The 19,918-nt window shown below is 39.2% G+C and overlaps 1 protein-coding gene across 7 annotated transcripts in view; it reads left to right on the top strand.

Moving 5' to 3' along the window:
- Nucleotides 1–19,918, top strand: part of APP (amyloid beta precursor protein) — a 281,953-nt gene that overhangs the window by 95,993 nt on the left and 166,042 nt on the right. The gene's annotated exons all lie outside the window — the stretch shown is intronic.

Raw genomic sequence — 19,918 nt, 5'->3', positions numbered from 1 at the left:
GATGGACCTGCCCTTACCTAAGGGTGGTTAGAGTTCTGTTGCAGAGGTCGAGGAGGATGCAATAGCCAAGCATAAAAATGGAGCAAATATTAACTTTAGAAAAAGAAAACCAAAAGTTAAAAAAATAACAAGCAGTTGTAAGATAAAAAGAATATATCATGGCCCCATCTGAGCAATATTGAAGCAGTTAAGTTGCAGATGCTGTGTACAGGGTAGCACTCTACCAGAAGGATGGTGGGAAGGGGAGAGGGGAGGGGCCGACTTAACTTCACAGTAGGACGACCAAAAGTAGAAAAATCAAGAGAATAGTTGGAGTTCCCGTCGTGGCAGTGGTTAACGAATCCGACTGGGAACCATGAGGTTGCGGGTTCGGTCCCTACCCTTGCTCAGTGGGTTAACGATCCGGCGTTGCCCTGAGCTGTGGTGTAGGTTGCAGACGCATTGCTGTGGCTCTGGCGTAGGCTGGTGGCTACAGCTCCGATTCGACCCCTAGCCTGGGAACCTCCATATGCCGTGGGAGCAGCCCAAGAAATGGCAAAAAGACAAAAAAAAAAAAGAATAGCTATTTAAGTACAGAGTTGAGAAATGTGCAGGTGTGTGGCTGAGAGACAATTAAATGAGTTGACAATAAATGATTTTTATTACTTCTTTTTTTGCTACGGAAAATTTTTCCAAGTTGGTCTATATCAGGAAGAAGTTGAGTTTAGGTTTCCAGGTTTTTTTTTTTTAACCTGGAAAACTTCTTCTAAGATTAAAAATTGCAAGTGCAGTTAATGTTGCAAGTGTCCTGATTTAGCTAACTTTTGAGTTGGATAAAGCTAAATTGATTTCATGGAGCTGAGCATGTTGTGTATTGTTTATCAATTTTGCAAGATATCTGCTTTTCCATGAGTATAATTTATGACTATAAGTGTGTAAAATTGCCTTTGTATCTATTTTGCGGAATTCCGGGCAGAATTTTCGCTGTTTTAGATGTTGTAGAGGTTTGGAGTTGGGATCGTTTTTGCTCTGGAAACATGCTGATCTTCTCTGCTGATTTAGTGACAAGTTTAAGTTCAGTGACTCAAACTCAACGTGATCAAAACTCAACTCCTCTTCCCCAGAAGTTCTCTCCTAACCACAAATCTGTTGAACTGTGCAATCCTAATTAATAATTAACTTTACGACCGGATGGTCTGAACTTTTTATGTAAAATGAGAGATTGCTATAAGAATAGGAGATAAGGATGGAGCATATAGTAGAAGTTTCTTGAAAGACGGTAAGGTATGGTATGGATGCTAAGGCAGATGTAGAAAAAAATGAAGAGCTATGAATCAGAAAACATGTTCTGAGTACAGTACTTTGTGTTGGTTGTATTGGTACGTCATGTTGGAAGATTAAAATAGAACTAAGACAGTGGATTATTTAAATTTGGAATAGTATAGAAATCACATTTTTGTTTGCAAAGACATTGCATTCATTTGATTGTCTCTTTCATGTGGTGTCTGGAAAAATATCTGAATAGTCCATGCCATTTTATTTATCTTGCGTATGTCATTAATATGCTAAAATCACCTCTAAGATATACTCACTTTCCCGGCCCTTGTTAATAGTTTATCTTTATTCTGTGCATCAGGATAAATACTTTAATTATGTCAGTTTTTTTTAATAGATGCTACAATTGGATTAGAAAAAAAAACTCCTCCTATGGAGTATTATTTTCGTAAACTGTAGTAGCCTGGCAGCATAGTGCCTCAATTTCTTTTGAATTTAATTAGCAAACCCATGAGAGGGTAATAGATTGGAAGAAAGTTTTACAGTGAGTGGAGTAGAGGGCCAGATGAGGAGAAAGAATAATCATAGAGCTGTATTGGGAATAAATAATACATGGTGTTGAAGACTAAGAAGGCTTTCCTATAATCCCTGAAAATTTGTAAATAATTGTTTTTTTATCTGAGGTGTAAGCACTTTGAAAATTGGGACTTTTGTCTCATTGATTGAAATATATTCCCAGAGCTTTAAGCGTGTGATGGCACATAGTAGGTACTTAATAAGTGCATACTGAATGAATGAATTGAGGCGTTAGCTGAATATTGTAAAAGGAAGGAAAACTAAAAGAAGGAATAGCCTAAACACTAGGAAGGCAAAGAGCATAAAGTAGCAATTTTTCATGCAGAAAAGAATCTCTAAGATGATGGAAATAAATGGTAGAGGAAGGACAAGCTTTATTTAACAACCAAGAAGTAACATAGAAATCTCAGGTTAGGAAGAAACTAAGTGGGTTTTGTTTTGTTTTGTTTTGTTTTGTTTTGGTGGGGGAGGGGGATCTGGATAAAAGAACATTAAACTCTTATCTCTAGGAAGTAAATAGGGTCTAACCTATACGTGTCTGGTTAAAATTCAGTGTAAAAATTAATAAAAATAAACTTCATTTAAAATAGAGTCAGGCATCCCTTAAGTGTGAGCTTTTATGTACACACCACCCATTGCAGCTTTACACTTCTGAGCAGGAAGGTCTCTACTACCCCAGTAAGAGGAAGATTTTCACCTTGCCTAACAACAAGCCCAGCCAATGGAAAATGCCACAACTCAACCATTGAGAAGCCACCACCTCCCTCAAATCTGTCTTTTTCCTCCAATGGACTTTTGTTCAAATCAGCCCCTCCCACCTTCTTTTTCTCTATAAGTAACATTTCTTTCCTTCTTTTGCTCAACTTACCTGTTATTTTTGCTGTAGCTTGATTGTCCCAAATTGTAATTCCTCGCTATTTCTGAATAAACTCATTTTGCTGGTAAAACAACTGGCTGTTTGTTTTAAAAGCTGACACCAGTGTTACCAAAGGCATCTGTATTCAGAGATAAAACATACTATTAGATGAGTTTATGACATTCTCATTACATTTAGCTTTTAATTCTAATTATAAAGGATTGTTTTAACAAAAACACACTTCTAAATGTCATTTATAATGGTAATGCGGTCTAAAAACTTACTTCAGATTCTAATGTTGTATCTTAAGAATTAGGATAATATGTGTACTAACCATAATTCCTATTGTATTTAAGTGCCTTTATTAAATAATGAGGCGAATGTGGTGCTTAGTAGATGCTTGATGTGTAGTGTTAAACTTCTAGACATTTAAATCATCTCGTGACATTAAAATTTGGGCTATCCTATTGATTCATTAATTATGGGTACATGTATATTAAAAATATTACCCAGCTGGAGTTCTAAAAAAGCTTCCCCTTCAGTCTAAACTATTTCACCAGAATATAGCACAACTTTGCTTTTGATTTGGGGGTTTGCAGAGGGGTTGGGGGCCTTTCGGGCTGTCACTGAAGACCCCCTTCTTTATCCGCTCCAGGTTGCTGGATTCCTGTGTGTAGATCATGTAACTCTTTCCTCTTGCTTTATTGAAAACTTAAAATTGCCAGTTGGTGGTTTATGAAATCCTGCATTCTCTAAGCGTATTTATTACAGTAGGCTCATGTTCAGTATGTCAAGAGATTAACCTCTGTTTTGCCATTTAGCTTACTTTTATTTTCCATCCCGATTTAAATGTTTAATCAAAAAGCCCAGTTGAGTCATGGGTACCAGTGCACTTGATTTCTTTGGTAGGTTCATTAACTTCATTGTGTCGGATCTTTGACTTCATAGTGCCCTTTGGTCAGTATACCCTTAATTTCAGTTCATATGTCAGCAGTTTTTGCCTTCTCATAGTTCATCAGAGACCCTTGGGTCCTCATATGCATCACTTAACCCCATATCTTTAACTTCAACCCGGCTCTATCCATTCACATCTGTGCTTCTTGATATGCTCGTCAGCTGTTCCTAATCTGTCTTCCCAACCTCTCCCTCCCTCCAGTCAGCTGTCATCAAGCATCCATCCCTTCAGCTGCACCAAATGTGCTCTTTGCTCAGACATTTTTCTTTCCTTTTTAGTTTCTCAATAGTATCTAGTCCTGTTATCACTGCCTTCTCAACACACATCCTGCCTCTATATGTCTCTCTGCTTACTCCCATTCTTCTTGCTCATTTTTCTGCAGCCGTCTCAATATTGATGTTTTATATGAGTCCTCCTGGTTCGTTCATTTTCTCCCAATACACATACAAGGAAACTTCATCAGTGCATTGGTTTCCCAAGGGCCTGGCTTGATGAATCCTGAAGTTATTAAATCCAGACCAGACCTCCAAGTATTTACTGGTCATCAGGCTTGATATGACTCCCAGCATCTTGATAATTAGTCTTGTCCCTGCAGGATAAGAACATGCAGTATACTGCTAATTATGCAGAGTATTGGCTTTTAGCTTTCATGAACATTTCATCTAAGATGTGTGTGAGTTTTCATTATCAATAAATGGTGAATTGGGGCTTCTCGGGTTAAACACAACACATGAACATGGAATATGCCTTTTCCATTTTTCTCTGTTGGCTTATTGTATCATTTGGGATAAAAATCTGTTTGGGGCAAAAGATAGGATTGTTTTCAGCTTTTATTAATGTGTTCTGGACCCTTGATTTCATGCAGAGGAATTAATTGGATATGAATGAGCTTAAAGTAGAAACCCTGCTATTGATGCAAAAATATAAACCATGCCAGGCTATCACCATCCTCAAGAGCTTTTGTAGTTATTTTTTTTTATTTTGCATTTTCTGCAGGTTCATGACAACTAGCATGCAAGAATAAAATGAATTAAACTTAAGTTCCTAAGAAATATTTATGTATTCAATTTTCACCTTTTTTAAAGAAATGAAGAGGTGCAGTTAAGCACCACTGTCTCTTAAAATGAGTGTAAGAAACATTTGTAGATATTTTAAATATAAATTTCCTACAAAATATATATTTTCATATAGATGTGACCTCAATGTTGGAATTAACATATTATGCTGTGAGGAGATCTTTCATTTGTACTGAAATTTATAACTGAGAAGAGGATTAAAATCATCTGGAAGCAAAACATGGGAAACTGTCCGAATGTAGGAATGTTAATTAAGCAGCTGCCTAAATGACTAAAGAATGATAAGATGGTTTTATCAAATACTCAGAAGTCTAAGAAAACACACATACCACCTATCATTTATTGTTGATGAATGTTTCTTTGCACTTGAGAACTGTTATCAAAGATATCTTTTATACATACTTGGTCTGCATTTGGCTTTTCAGTACATCAGCCCTGTCTTCCCAAAGAGATGGCCTTCTATCTATAGTCTTGAAAATAGATACTTTCTTTTTTTTTCTATAACATTTTCTAAAATATAGTTGATTTACAGTCTTGGGCCAATTTCTGCTGTACAGCAAGTTGACCCAGTCCTACAGGTATATACATTCCTTTTCTTATATTATCTACCATCATTTTGGTCTATCCCAAAAGCCTAGATATAGTTCCCTGTATTATGCAGTAGGACCTCACTGCTTATCTATTCTAAATGTAATAGTTTGCTTCTACTTACCCCAAATTCCCAGTCCACCCCACTCCCTCCCTCCTTCCCACTGGCAACCACAAGTCTGCTTTTTATGTCTGTGAGGCTTTTTCTGTTTTGTTGTTTTTGTTGTTGTTTTTGTCTTTTGTCTTTTTTAGGGCTGCACCCACAGTATATGGAGGTTCCCAAGCTAGGGGTCAAATTGGAGCTATAGCTGCCAGCCTACACCACGGCCACAGCAACACCAGATCTGAGCTGAGTCTTTGACCTACACCACAGCTCACAGCAACACCAGATCCTTAACCCAAAGATTGAGGCCAGAAATCAAACCCACAACCTCATGGTTCCTAGTCAGATTTGTTTCTGCTGTACCACGAGGGGAACTCCTCTTTTTCTGTTTTGTAGATGAGTACATTTGTGCCATATTTTAGATTCCAGATATGTGATATGGTATTTTTCCTTTTCTGTCTGACTTACTTCACTTAGTATGATAATCTCTAGTTGTATCCATTTGCTACAGAGCCGTTATTTTGTTCTTTTTCGTGGCTGAGTAGTATTCCATTGTATATATGTACCACATCTTAATCCAATCAACTGTCAATGGACATTTAGGCTGTTTCCATGTCTTGGCTATTGTGAATAGTGCTGCAAAGAATATAAGGGTGCATGTATCTATTTGAATTATAGTTTTGTCCAGATATATATCCAGGAGTGGGATTGCTGGATCATATGGTATTTCTATATTTAGTTTTCTGAGGAACTTCCATACTGTTCTCCATAGTGGTTGCACCAATTCCCATTCACGCTAACAGTGGGAAATGAGTATTTCTAAGGATGTATATAAACAGCTAATTCCCCAGTTAGAGAAATTTAAAAACTAAGGCTTTGAAATATCCAGACAGATTGAACTGACTGAAAATGAAACATCTAGAATTATCTTGTAATATAATGGGTGGGAAGGGTGTCAGGCCGAGAGGGGGAACTGACCTTACCCTTCTTTTGACTGGGGAAAGAAAGACATGCCTGAATGGTGACCTCTGAGTAAACATTACATTAAAACATTAAATGGGTCACCTTGAGCTTGCATAATGTAAATCCCATAGCCTGTTAGCCTAATTGCATTGTTGGAAAGTCTGCTTTGGGCCAGAAAATAGCAAATCGCTTAACATTTTTTCTTAAATAATTCCAAAAGACAGATATTCTTACCCCAAACCAAAAGTCCATCTTCAGCATTTTCTCCAAACCACAACATCTCTAGGGTAAAACAACTGAGACCCAAAGTATAATTTTCCTTTGATCTACATTTTAGTTACCTTTACAACTTTAAGTAAAAGACAAAAACTGTTATTATTTGGAATGAGAGATACCCTAAAGTTACCCCTGTATTTGAAGCTTTAATCATACATAATTTTCCTCATTTGTAAATGTTAAATCTGAAATGAGAAATGTGCCTTCTTCAAACACTTTGTGTGTGTGCCTTCTCTGTATTTGGAAACACTAGTTAAGACTTAGTTTGATTTAAAGGCTAAGCTTCTGCATGCCTGGAATTCCTGCTCTTCAAAATATTTGCTCCCTGGAGAGGTCAATTGAAGCTGGAGCTGTCATGTGACTTTGGACGGGTGACCCGGAAGACGTTTGGGTAATGGAATGGGCTTTGGCAGAGCTCCACTGCTTTCTGGTTGAGGAGAGCCAGGACAGGAGGGCAGGCTGGCTGTGTTCAGACAGGAAGCCTGAAAATGTTCGAAGCCTGAATGCACCTTCATTTAATGCCTTTGCTTGATTGCTTAAGAGAATTTTAAACTTCAGCATCCATAAGTGAGCTGTAGCTTGTACTGACGTGTCTTTAAATGATCTTGCCTCTAAACAAAAGCATTCTCTCTTTGCCGGGTGTGTAAAATTTGAATGACGCCTGTACTCTGTTGGAAAAGAACAGACGTTTTCATTACACAATTCAGTCAAGCAGAAAAGTAGCAAAGTGAGCAGAAATTTTCATTTACATCCATGATTGAAGTTGCAGTGAGAAAAGAAAATTGCTAGGTTCAAGAATAGCCTTGTTCTCATTCTGTTAGGCGACACGGGGCTGTGGGGGGTGGTCAGTACAGAAATAGTTTTTAATACTTACGTTATGGAGGAAGCCTCTAATGAATAGTTTCAAATTGTGCATGTCTTTTAACTGACCTTAGACGTTTCAAGGGTTTTTTGGAGTATCTTTAAAATGACTCCAGTATCCCCTTATTATCAAGTCCATTGTTTATTTATTAAAATAAGGACTTGGGTTCTTTCACTATGGAGATTCACAGTAATCTCTTTGCTTTTACTTGTGAGTATCAGCAGGTATAGACAGATAACTCAATTGGGCCAAATCTAAGAAGCTGTCATAAGACACTGGATTAGGAGGAGGGATCAGAATTTTCCAGGGGAAATTCTCTGTTAAATAGTTTGTGATATATCTTTTGATGTGTGTGTGTGTGTGTGTGTGTGTGTAGAGAGGCTTTAATGTAGTAATTTCCTACCCTAAACCCTCTTCCTTGGAAGTCCAGAAATTCAATTATTTCACTTCTCTCCGTAGCAGTAAGCCCTGAAATTGATTTACAGTAATGAAGCTAAGCCTTGTTTATAAATCTGAGTGGCAGTTTCTAAGTCCACAGTGGTTAACAGAGGGGGAGATTCTAATTTAGCCAGATCCATCCCCTCTGAAAAGATCACCTGATTTTTGAAGCATGACTCAAAGTGAACTGGGTTATTTCTGAAACACTTTCTGATTGAAGCGCTTGATGAATCGTGTATACTTATATTTTTCTATTCTGTGAGATATCGTGTCCTTCTTGCCTAGATAGTGGTTTCTGTACAGTGGCAGAGCTCTGATCCTTTTCCCTATGTTTTAACAAAGCCTTGGGAATTTAGAGTCTACTAGTGCCAGTGAAAGGGTATGCTAATTCCAAATACCGCAGCCTAGATATTTCCTAGCTAGCTCTTTTGTGAAATGCTGTGATATCATTTTTTTTTCCTGCATCATTTTCTATCTACTTCCTCTTGCCCTAAATAGTTTTGTGTCTTTTAGGATATAATTTCCCCCCCGCCCCCCAGGAAGTTTTGTGTTAGAAAAGCTCTGACATACAGAGCAGTGTTTATTCCTCTAATTGTTAGGGGACAGCTCCATTGTCTCCTAAAGCTAGATATTTCAAGTCTAGACAATACACACGAGAAAGCAGAACGGACACTTAATAAGCTCTCAGGGAGCAGAGTGGGGGAGTTGGGTGTTAGGGGGTCTCCCACTTGGGAAAGAGATGGGCTCAAACAACTGAGTCTGGGCATTGCGACCACAGGAGTGGAGCTGGTTACAAGCACAGGTGATGAATGTGCTGAAGGTCCTAGGTCAGACCACCAGGGAGATGGAATGAAGCATTGAAACTCCTCTGCGAACCATAGTGAGTGATGCAGAGTGTAGGGATGTGGGTTTATGATGAGTAGCTGTAGTCGGTGAAGAGGAGAGGGAAGAACTAGAGGATACATTTTTTTTTTTTTTACTAAGGAAATAATTTACTGGAGTTCCCAATTTCAGAACACTTTCCCAGCTTCAGAAATATGGGTAGTGTGAGTGGAGTCGAGCCGTACAGCCTAGCGGGATAGAGACATGAATCTGTGATAAATAGTCCCGGAGAAAACAGAAGCATAACATAGTGGGAAAGGGAACCTGGGTTTTACCACCAAGTAGAATAGGTTCCGCAAGCACCACCACTTTGGGCTCCCTGGAGATGTTGAATTTTGCAGAGGTATGAGGCAGTCTGAGAAATCCCCTGAGCCTTCACTGGAAAGTAATAGAGAGGAAGCAGATGGGAGTTCTTTCTTGGCACATCGGGTTAAGGATTTGGCATTGTCCCTGCAGTGACTTGAGTCGCTGCTAAGGTGTGGGTTCGATCCCTGGCCCTAGATGGCTGGCCATGGGCACAGCCAAAAAAAAGAAGAAACAGTGCAGAGCTGGTATCAGTGGAGGGTAGGAAACTGGATGAAGATGATGTGGGAGAAAGTAATTGCTACCCTGAGAGGTGCGTTCCCTCTCCTGTCTGGTGGGCCCAGGTCAACAAAGTGGATGAGGCCATCCAGTGTGAATAGGAGCTGGTGGTACCAAGGATGCCCAGCTGGAGGAACTCTCTGAACAAATGTCTTCCATAGGTAGAGAGTCATCGCCAGACCATGAAGCAAAGGGACAATGGGAAAAACCAAAAGAAATGATCGTGCATAATAAGATTGAGGAAGTGTACGACAGGAACTTAAAATTTGCAAAGTTGAAAAAGCAGGGAGCTGGAAGACCTGAGCAGCTTCTCAAATGTTAAGCCAGTCTCTCGGTTGAGGGAAAATGCTGCCTTGAGCATTGTGCTTCCTGAGGGTTTAGCAGACTGAGTTGGAAGAGGAAATTGATGGGAAGTGGAGTGTCTCTATGAAGAAGTTAGCCCATGGGGCCGTCTGATATCTTCCAAAGGCAAGTTTTAGCTCAAGGCTGGCAGGATAATCAGGTGCCACCCGAGAGTGCTCTCGCTCCCCAGCTTATTGTCTGGCCCAATAGAAAGAGGTACAAATGAAAGCGTGGTGAATATATGTGCATCCCTGTGGTTTGCAAGATGAAGGGACAGGATGACTGTGAAGTCACTTACAGCAGCTTCCAAAGAGCACACACTGTGGCCAAGCAGGAGGGATTGGAGCCCAGGAGAGCCTCTCATAAATCACTGGAATGTAACTGTGAGAAATAACAGAGGTTCAAGGAAGATGCTGTAAGCAATGAAATCCTGTTGTATAGCATAGGGAATATCTAGTCACTTGTGATGGAACATGATGGAGGATAATGTCAGAAAAAGAATGTAGGGGGTGTGGTTGGGTCACTTTGTTGTACAGCAGAAATTGACAGAACATTGTAAGTCAACTATAATAGAAAAATAAAAATCTTTAAAAAAGGGGAAAAAAAGGAAGATGCTGCAAAGTTTAGGAAATAAACAGCAGATCTAGAGGAAACAAATTGCTGAGCTCTGGCTACAAGGAAGAGGTAAATACTGCATCCTCATGATGGATTAGAATGTCTTTCTTGGTTTGAACTACTAAAGTGATTATACCAACAAACATGTTGAGAAGATGTGGTATTGTAAAGCCTTTGGAATTATAAGGTATTAAACAGCAAATAAATTGAATTCTGTATGAAAAAAAAAAGTTGAATGTTGGTTCTATTCCCTTATCTTGTTTCCATATAAGATAGATTTTGACTCCATGAGGAATTGCTTATTGTTCTTCAGGAATAGTTCCAGGAGTTGATGGGTAAACTGTGTACTAATCTAGTACAGTTGGGTACTCGTACCTAATCTGGTACAGTTGCTAAAAGCAATGCCCTCTTTATGGGGGTCCAATAAGGGAATGGAAATGTTAACCAAAGGTCATCATTGAGAAAGAATGGAGGAGGCAACTGAATCCTTAGGCATGAATGATAAATTTGAGTGAGAAGGTAAGAGCAGAGGGTAGAGGACAGAGTTTTACTTTATAATCAGAGATATTAAAAGATGAGTTAAATCTGAGCTGCAGCCACAACCTACCCCATGGCCGTGGCAGTGCTGGATCCTTAATCCACTTTGCCATAGCAAAAAGTCCTGGAGTTTCAGTTTTGCAAGATGAAAAGATTTATGGAGATTGGTTTCATAACTATGTGAGTGGACTTAATGCTACTGAACTGTACCCTTAAAAATAGTTAAGATGGTAAATTGTATGTTATATGTATTTTGCCACTATTAAGAAGAAAAAGAAAAGCATTCTAAAAATGTTCCATAATGCAATAACCTGTAACTTTAAAAAAACCCTTATAACTTAATAAGATTAGTTATAATGGATTATCTTAAGTAGACCCTTGCTACCTGAAGGAACAGCTGAACCCAGCTCTTGGGAGCTTGTTAGAAGGGCAGAGTTGGGCTGCCCTTGGACTTGTTCAATCAAAACTGCATTTTAATAAGATCCCCAGGTGATTGGGGTACAGGTGAAACCTTGAGAAGCCCTGCTCCAAACATCACTTCTCAAAGTGTGGTCTATGAACCACCTGAATCCGAGTCCCTCTGGGAAGGTGGTTTTCACACCTGTCCCAGCACACACGTAGGTCAGGTCCAGTCTTGGGGCCAGAAGGGGATGGATCTACAGTCTGATGAAGCATCCCAGGTGACTCTGAAGCACATTCGAGTTGAGAACCTCCTGACCTGGAAAAATGTAACAACCATTATTTTCATAATTCCTTCCTTAAACTGATGTTGATTTGAGATAATTACAAATATGAATAATAAAAAGCCCTGTTATTAATAAAGTCAAGAATATGAGTAATAAAATTAAAAAGAGGCAACAGAAAAACACCTATAACAAACTAATTTGGGGTGGTTGAAGAGAGCGTGATTCAGAAATTTATGGAATATTGTAACACTTTGCTGAAATAGTGCTCATTAAAATAGAGTCAGGGCCCAAAGTCAAACCTGGTTCTCTTATTAGCTGGGCAGAAACTGGATCAGATCTTAGGTTCCCAATCTGTAAAGGGGAATTGAATTCTGCAGATCTGTGACTTCTGCATTCCTAAGACAAAGTTAAACTTGGAAAGCAAAGGACTTCCTTTATTACTGATACAGATGTGATGATTCTAAAATTCTAAATGTTCTTAAAAGAATTTAAATGCCACACACTACACAAAGTATTGAAAAAGAGAAGATTTGCTAAGAAAATCTAAAACTGAGCTTTGTCTAGTTATTTTAAATACCAGAAATGAGAAGCCCAAAATCTTCTTAATTCAAGCTCATGGACAGTTTTTGAAGGCCAAAATAATGTTGACATGGAAGCAAGAAGCTATGTCCTTATTAAAATTTGAAATGGAAGCTTCAAATTTTTTAAGTAGGCGTTACTGTAAATTTTGCATTTACAGAAAAATTGAGAGGATAGGCCAGAAAGTTCCCACATATCCCCTCACCCAGTTCCCTCTAATATTAACACCTTACATTAATATGGTACATTTGTTACAATTACTGAACCAGTTTTGATACATTATTATTAATAAAGTCTGTACTTTACTCATACTTTATGTCCTCAATTTTCACCTAAAGTGCTTCCCCTTGTTCAGCGATTCCACCCAGAACACCACGTGACTCTTTCTTGTCCGGTCTCCTCAGCCTCCTCTTGGCTGTGACAGTTTCTCATATGTCCCTCTTTGATGACCTTGGCAGTTTTGAGGATTCCTAGCCAGGCATTTTGTTGGATGCTCCTCTGTTGGAATTTTATCATACTCAGACTGGGCTTGTGGGTTTTTGAAAGAAAGACCAAGAGGTCAAGTGCACTTTATATCATAACACCTGAAGGACACCTTTTAAATTCATTTGATTGTCTCTCTTATGTGGTGTCTGGAAAAATACCTGAACAGTTCATGCCATTTTATGTATCTTGCATATGTCATTAATATGCTAAAAGCACCTCTAAGATATACTCACTTTCTTGGTCGTTGTTAACAGTGTATATTCTATGTATCAGGGTAAATACTTTAATTACGTCAGTTCTATTCATAGATGCTACAATTGGATTAGAGAAAAAACTCCTCTTCGAGTATTATTTTTGTAAACTGTAGTAGCCTGGCAGCATAATGCCTCAATTTCGTTTCAATTTAAATAGCAAACCTGGGGAGTTCGCATTGTGGCTCAGCGGTTAACGAACTCAACTAGCATCCATGAGGATGCGGGTTTGATCCCTGGCCTCACTCAGTGGGTTAAGGACCCGGTGTTGCCGTGAACTGTGGTGTAGGTCGCCGACTCGCCTCAGATCTTTGCTGTGGCAAAGTTGATTTACAATGTTCTGTCAATTTCTGCTGTACAGCAAAGTGACCCAGTCATACATATATATATATTATATATAATATATATATACATTCTTTTTCTCACATTATCCTCCAACATGTTCCATCACAAGTGACTAGCTATAGTTCCCTGCGTTAAATTTTTTAAAAAAGCATCTTCTAGCTACTGGCACGGAGCAAGTTAGATCCTTGACTCTCTTTCTCTCCTACCCTTCATTTAATCCTGTATCTTCTACCTTCAAACTCTATCCAGACTCTTACTACTGTTCGCCATCTCTGTTGCGGTCATCCTGGCCCAAGCCATTGTCACCTCCCACCTGGATCATTGCCACAGCTCACTGCCTGGTCCTCCTCTTTCCCATCTTGACCCTCGGGCAAGACTAAGTCACTTAGAAAACCACTGTGTCTTCCCTGTGTAACTCAGAGTACTGGCCAGAGGGTGGGTGCTGTTTAAGGCCACTTACTCAGTGACCTCCCCCCATCGTTGCTCTGACAGCACTGGTCCCCTTGCTATTCTGTAAACTCCCTAGGCATGCTCCTGCCTCAGGACCTTGGCACTTGTTCCTCTGAGATCTGGATGGTTTGTTCCCTCCCTTTCTCAGGTTCTCATTCATACATTGTATTTTTAGTGACGCTTTCCCTGACCACTACCTAAAATTTCCCCCCTTTCCACCAAAGTTCTTATCCCTTCATCCACCCTATCTCCATAAGGTTTATCACCATCTGACATTCTGCTTTATCTTTTCCCCCCTTCTTTTCCCATAAGAATCTCATGCAGTTTCAACTCTTAGGTCTGCTGCTGTATTCCCAGCACTAAAGAAAAATAGAAAGTAGGCAGTGAAAGAAGTTCCCTGTGGCCTAGCAGTTAAGGATACCGTGTTATCACTGCTGTGGCGCAGGTTCGATCCCTGGTCTGGGAATATCTGCATGCCATGCGTGGGGGCCCAAAAAAACCAACAAGAGAAGGAAGTATACAGGGACGAGTTAGTGCATGAAGGATGAAGAAAAGGAGAGCACCAGAGGGGATTCAGGAAATCCCTTGCACAACCAGGGCCTGACAAGTGTGAAAGGTCAAAACACTGATGGCTCAGATTCCCCACCTTTATAGTCCTAGGGAACACCCCCCACCCTAGCGACCACTGTTTTTTACTCTCACTTCATAAGCAATACCCACATGTAGTACCATTTTATCAATAGAACTATAACTACATAGTGATAATATAATGAAAATAAAACCCCTTTGCTTTCAGTAGGTACATAGTAGGTGATCAGTAAACAGTGAAGAGTAGCTGTTACTGTTCTAAGTAACTAGGATTGTTGTTATTATTATTATTATTGTGTTTTTAGGGCCACACCCACAACATATGGAGGTTCCCATGCTAGGGGTTGAATAGGAGCTGTAGCCGCCTGCCTATGCCAAAGCCACAGCAATGCCAGATCCAAGCTGCATCTGCAACCTACACCACAGCTCAGGGCGACGCCAGGTACTTAACCCACTGAGCGAGGCCAGAGATTGAACCCACATCCTCACAGACACCACGTTGGGTCCTCAACCCACTGAGCGATAATGGGAACTCCTGGTTCTGGAATCTTTTAATCAGTCTGTTCAGTCCCTCTCTGACTTTCAAAAATTTAGCAGCCTGAGTTTTGAGAAGTTCTGCCCTTTCCTCTGACACCCTCTACCCTCCTTTCTCCCTGTGCCATAGAATCACTGTCCCTTTGGTTTTAGTTGTAACATTTTTGCTCTTTCTTCTGCCTTCTTCCTGGAATAGTCTCTTTTGAAAGGAACATAAAGAAATTGAAAAATACATCCCTTATTGTCAATTTCATGGCGTGGAAGACTCTGTGCATGTTTAATATTCATTCCCAGTTTCTTCTCTTCAAAAAGAATTCCAGATTTATTTTATTCGTGGTGACAGTGTGCTCAGCTGAACGTGTTTTTTACAGATCGCCTTGAAGCTTGGTGTGGCCAGATAACACAGCTGTGGCATATAGGATATAGAGAGTGGGGAGGCAATCCCTCCATGTAAAACAGCAAAGCTTTCATAAGAGAGAAAACAAACAGAAAACCTTCCTCCCTTGGCTGGCTCCTTCTGTTTCTATCTGGAACTTAGATGTGAAGTCTTAAGTTTCTGTGGCCACTTTTGTGACCACAAAACATGTTGACAGAAGCCAACATGCTGAGGACAGCCATGCAGAAAGATGGGAGTAGCCTGGTCCCTGGGGGCATCATTGAATAGCTTGCAGCAGGTTCATCCTCTATGCCAGACTTCTCATACAAGAGAAACAATCCCATCATGTCTTTAAGCCATTGTCATGCATTCTTTTCTGTGTTCATCATATGTAATATTCTGGGCTGTAGAATGCATTTTCAACTGCTTTGTATATGGCTTGCTAACTAATTGGAGTCCAGGTTTATTGTCATCTTAGCCACATTGTAGAGTCTAACATTAAAGTATTTTATAGTCCAAGACTGAGTCTTCTTTTATAAAAGCCAGAGGGAATTAGCCAAATAACCCATTTCAACCAGACTTTAAATGACAGCGAGTTGCGTTACCACGCTTGGATAGAGTCCAGAGGTTCAGACTTTCAGGCCGTTTCTACTGCCAGTTGGCTTTGTGGACAAGCCCCTTGACCTGGGTTCTTTTCTTCCCATCTGCAAAATAAGGTTCTTTAAGCAGAAAGACCTCCAACGAACCGGTGGATTGATGCCTTCAGAGTCCCAGTTGAATTTGACTTTATTGTTCACCTTGCCAAGACATTTTGGTCAAGAGGCCAAGCATAGCACTTGTTCCTTAGCTTTGAAATTTCCCTTTCAGTTGGAGTGTGTGTAATATTAACTGAATTTTAAAAACTAGAATCCAGGTCATGTGATTATCAGTAAATATGCACACTGTATATTGAATTTAACCACTAGAATTAAATGGTGCCAGATTCCTAAGATTTCGCATAAGCAGGAATATAATTTATTTTGATCTCTTTCACTTGATTTCTGTTAATTTTTTTTTTACCTGAGAATCAAACCAAATAAACAGGTTTGTTTTAAAAATAAAAAGTGCCTGGTTCTATAGGGAAACTCCAAGTATATACTCTTAGATTTTTTTAATTAAAAAATTATTTCTTAGACCAATTTTAGGTGCATAATAAAATTGAGTAGAAAATATAGAGAGTTCCCATATAGCCCCTGTAATATCACAGATTTTTTTTCTTTTTTAGGGTCATACCTGTGGCATATGGAAGTTGCTGGGCTAGGGGTCGAATTGGAGCTACAGTTGCCAGCCTATGCCACAGCCACGGCAAGTCGGGGTCTGAGCCACGTCTGCAACCACAACTTTTGGCAACACTGGGTTCTTAGCCTGCTGAGCCACAGCGGGAACTCCTCATAGATGTTTCAGAATAATTCTTTTAGAATTCAAAAGAGAGAAAACAGGGAGTTTCCATTGTGGCACAGCAGAAATGAATCCAACTAGTATCCATGAGGATGCAGGTTCGAACCCTGGCCTCGCTTAGTGGGTTAAGGATCCTGCGGTGCCATGAGCTGTGGTGTAGGTGACAGATGAGCCTCAGATCTGGCGTTGCTGTGGCTGTGGCGTAGGCCAGCAGCTGTGGCTCTAATTCGACCCCTTGCTTGCCCAGTAACTTCCATATACCATGGGTGCAAAAAGAGAGAGAGAACACCTAGACCGTGTTAAATTAAACCAGTTTTTGAGAAAAGGTTTATTATATTTCTTACCACTTCTCTTATAGTTCCTTATTGAAAAATTTTAAAAGATGTTTGTGGTTTAATTGTTTGAAATTTTTGATGTATAGCATTCTAGTATGTCTCATCAATTTTAAAGTGATAATAAGCAGGGTTGTAAAACCACAGACTCTTTGCTGAATTTTACTTTAATGTTAAGAGTACAATGAGTTGTCTATTTTTGCCATTAGTCCTGAGGGCCTGTTAAATAGCCAGTATTAATCCTTTATAAAAGCAATTTCATTTGAGGGACATACATTTTTTGGCTATGTGCAATATTAGAAAATGGAAAAAAGCATCTTTATACTACTAAATGAAACGTTATCTTCCAAATTTTTAAAAAAATCAAATATCCTTTTGTAAATTAGCACAGTTATATGTCCTTTCGAGGCACATATTTGATTTTTACTGAAGTAAACAACTTTTGGTGACTTTGACTTTGCATTAAAACCTAGGCCTCAGCAGATGGGCCTAAGGTCAAGTAAAATAAGACACTTTGTTGTTTGGCAGCTCTTATCCAGTTTATGCTGCAAGAACCATTTCAGGACCAAGTGGAGAGTATCTGATATCTTCTCCTGATGGTCTTATAAACTGAGTTAATAGCTTTGGGCCAGGCATTGAATCTTTCCAGATAACTACTTGAAAGACAGCAAAACATCACGTAGTATTTCAGGCATTTGTAAATATGGCAGTATAGCTTGTCAGGCCAGAACTAATAAATCAGGCAGGCATCTTCAGGTCACTTCTGGCCTCCTGTGGCCTTGAAAATTGGGGTGCCTCAGCTATAAAGTATTATTGCTATGGTTGACTCCTGCCCTGAGAAACCATGAGGAGGTCACTTAGAGAAAGGTATATTGGTTTTGGATGGGGTTACTTTTATTTTCCTTTTCCCTACTCATCTGATTTTGTTTTTTGTTTGTTTGTTTTATTTTTATAGTATTCTATGTAAAAGAAAAATAATAATGTGACATCGCTTGCATTATTATGTCATTTCTTTCCTTGTAATTGATAACTCAGTGTTTATCTCTGGGGCTAGGTTGTAGTCTCCTGAAGGTAAATGGCCTTAGACTGACTTCTTGGCAGGCATTTCTCCCCTAGGAAATGAGGTTTATATTATAAGAGATCCATCACGGGGCTGTGGTGGAGCTGAGATGCAGTGATGTATGTGGAGAGCCAGCTACTGTGTGGACGCAGCCCTTGGGGACACCATGTCTCATAATTCCTGCATTCTCTGTAACTCATCGTGCCATGCTGTGGGCACCATCAACTGTCTCAAAGATGTGAGGAATGACAAGATGAGAGGCTCTTTATCCACTGTGATTTGCTTAGATTGTTATCTAAATATTATTTATTAAAATAAATGCTTATGTATTATGAGACATCATGCATGTTTGAGCTAGAAACATAAAGTTTAAACGCCTTTATAGAAAATGCTGTAAAGAACTCTTTTATATAAAGGGAATGGAAAGTTTCTTATGACCTTTAATCTCTCTTTATGTAGCATTTCAGAAAATTTCATGTAGCATATTCTGAAAGTAAAAAATAAAATTTGTTCCTGTCTTTGCTGATGTGTGGACAACTTGTATTCCTTGCGTATTTGTAGTTGTTTGTTTAAGTCTGGTCTTGTATGTCTCACTTGAAGAATCCCAGTGTCTTTGCTCAGTGGTCTCCCTGCTTTCGTGGCCTCATGACACTAGTCCATCCCTCACTTGATTAAAGAGTTTATCTGAAAATCAAAGTTAAGCATGTCATTCCCCTCTAAAATATCCTTTGGCCAATGTTGCAAAACCAAATTGGAGTCCACTCTATTTCCCAGTCTTATTTCTTTCTGGATTTTTTTTTTCCCTCACTTACCTTGTGCTCAGTGGACTTCTGCCTCTTCTACAAATATTATGTGTCCTTTCTTTATATTTTGTTTGCATAGAAGTTCCCTCAATTTGAAGTGCCTTTTGCCATCCATCCATCCATCCATCCATCCATCCAGTATGGTCACATTTGCCAGAATGGGACCACGGATTGGGAGTAGAATGTTAAGCAAGATAAATACTGGCCTTATATCTTCTAATTTTCTATCATTTCCTACATGGCACATTCCTGTTCATCCATTTAGACTCATGTCTCATGTTCATTGTACTTTAAGTTCTTTCCAGTATACCCAAGCAGATATGTTCACTTTGGTAGCTCTGTACTTTATTGCAGCATCGATTTTACTCATTTATCAAGACAGGTATTGCCTACTGTGTGCAAAATCTGTGCTGAAAGCCGGAGATACTGTAGTAAACAAAACAAAAATTAACCTGAGCTCACACATTATGTTGTGATTATCCAACTTTCACTCTTATGAGAATGTGACTTCTTATAGGACTTTAAGTAATATCTTTATAGCTGCAGTAAAAGCAATTCTAGAAATAATGAGCAAGTATATACCTTTTTAAAAATACTGCTAAAGCCTAAGGAGCAGTTTTCATTATTTCATTGAATTAAACTATGTGTGTGTATTATGTATATAAATATATATATGCACATATATATTTTTTGTTTGCTTAGAAAGTAGAAGAATGCTAAAGTCTCTGTTCTTTTACAAACAGATTACAATGTCCAGGAAAGAGGGGTGAACAATTATTTTCTTCTCAAATGATTGCCTAAGCAATGTTAATCTATATTTTTTTTAACTCGTTGCCATTGAATGGCAGTTTTTGTATGACTCATTTGCAGTCAGAGAGTCATACTAATTAAATATAAATTTTACTTAAAACACATAGGAAGTGGAGTTCCCGTTGTGGCTAGCGAAAATGAACCCAACTACTAGCCAAGAGGATGTAGGTTCCATCGCTGCCCTTGCTCAGTAGATAAAGGATCTGGCGTTGCCTCAAGCTGTGGTATAGGTTGAAGATGCAGCTCAGATCCTGTGTTGCTGTGGCTACAGTGTAG

The sequence above is a fragment of the Phacochoerus africanus genome, chromosome 1 (assembly GCF_016906955.1).
Source record: "Phacochoerus africanus isolate WHEZ1 chromosome 1, ROS_Pafr_v1, whole genome shotgun sequence".
NCBI lineage: Eukaryota > Metazoa > Chordata > Mammalia > Artiodactyla > Suidae > Phacochoerus > Phacochoerus africanus.
Note: the sequence above shows the minus strand (reverse complement) of the source record. Positions and strands in the feature narration are given on the sequence as shown.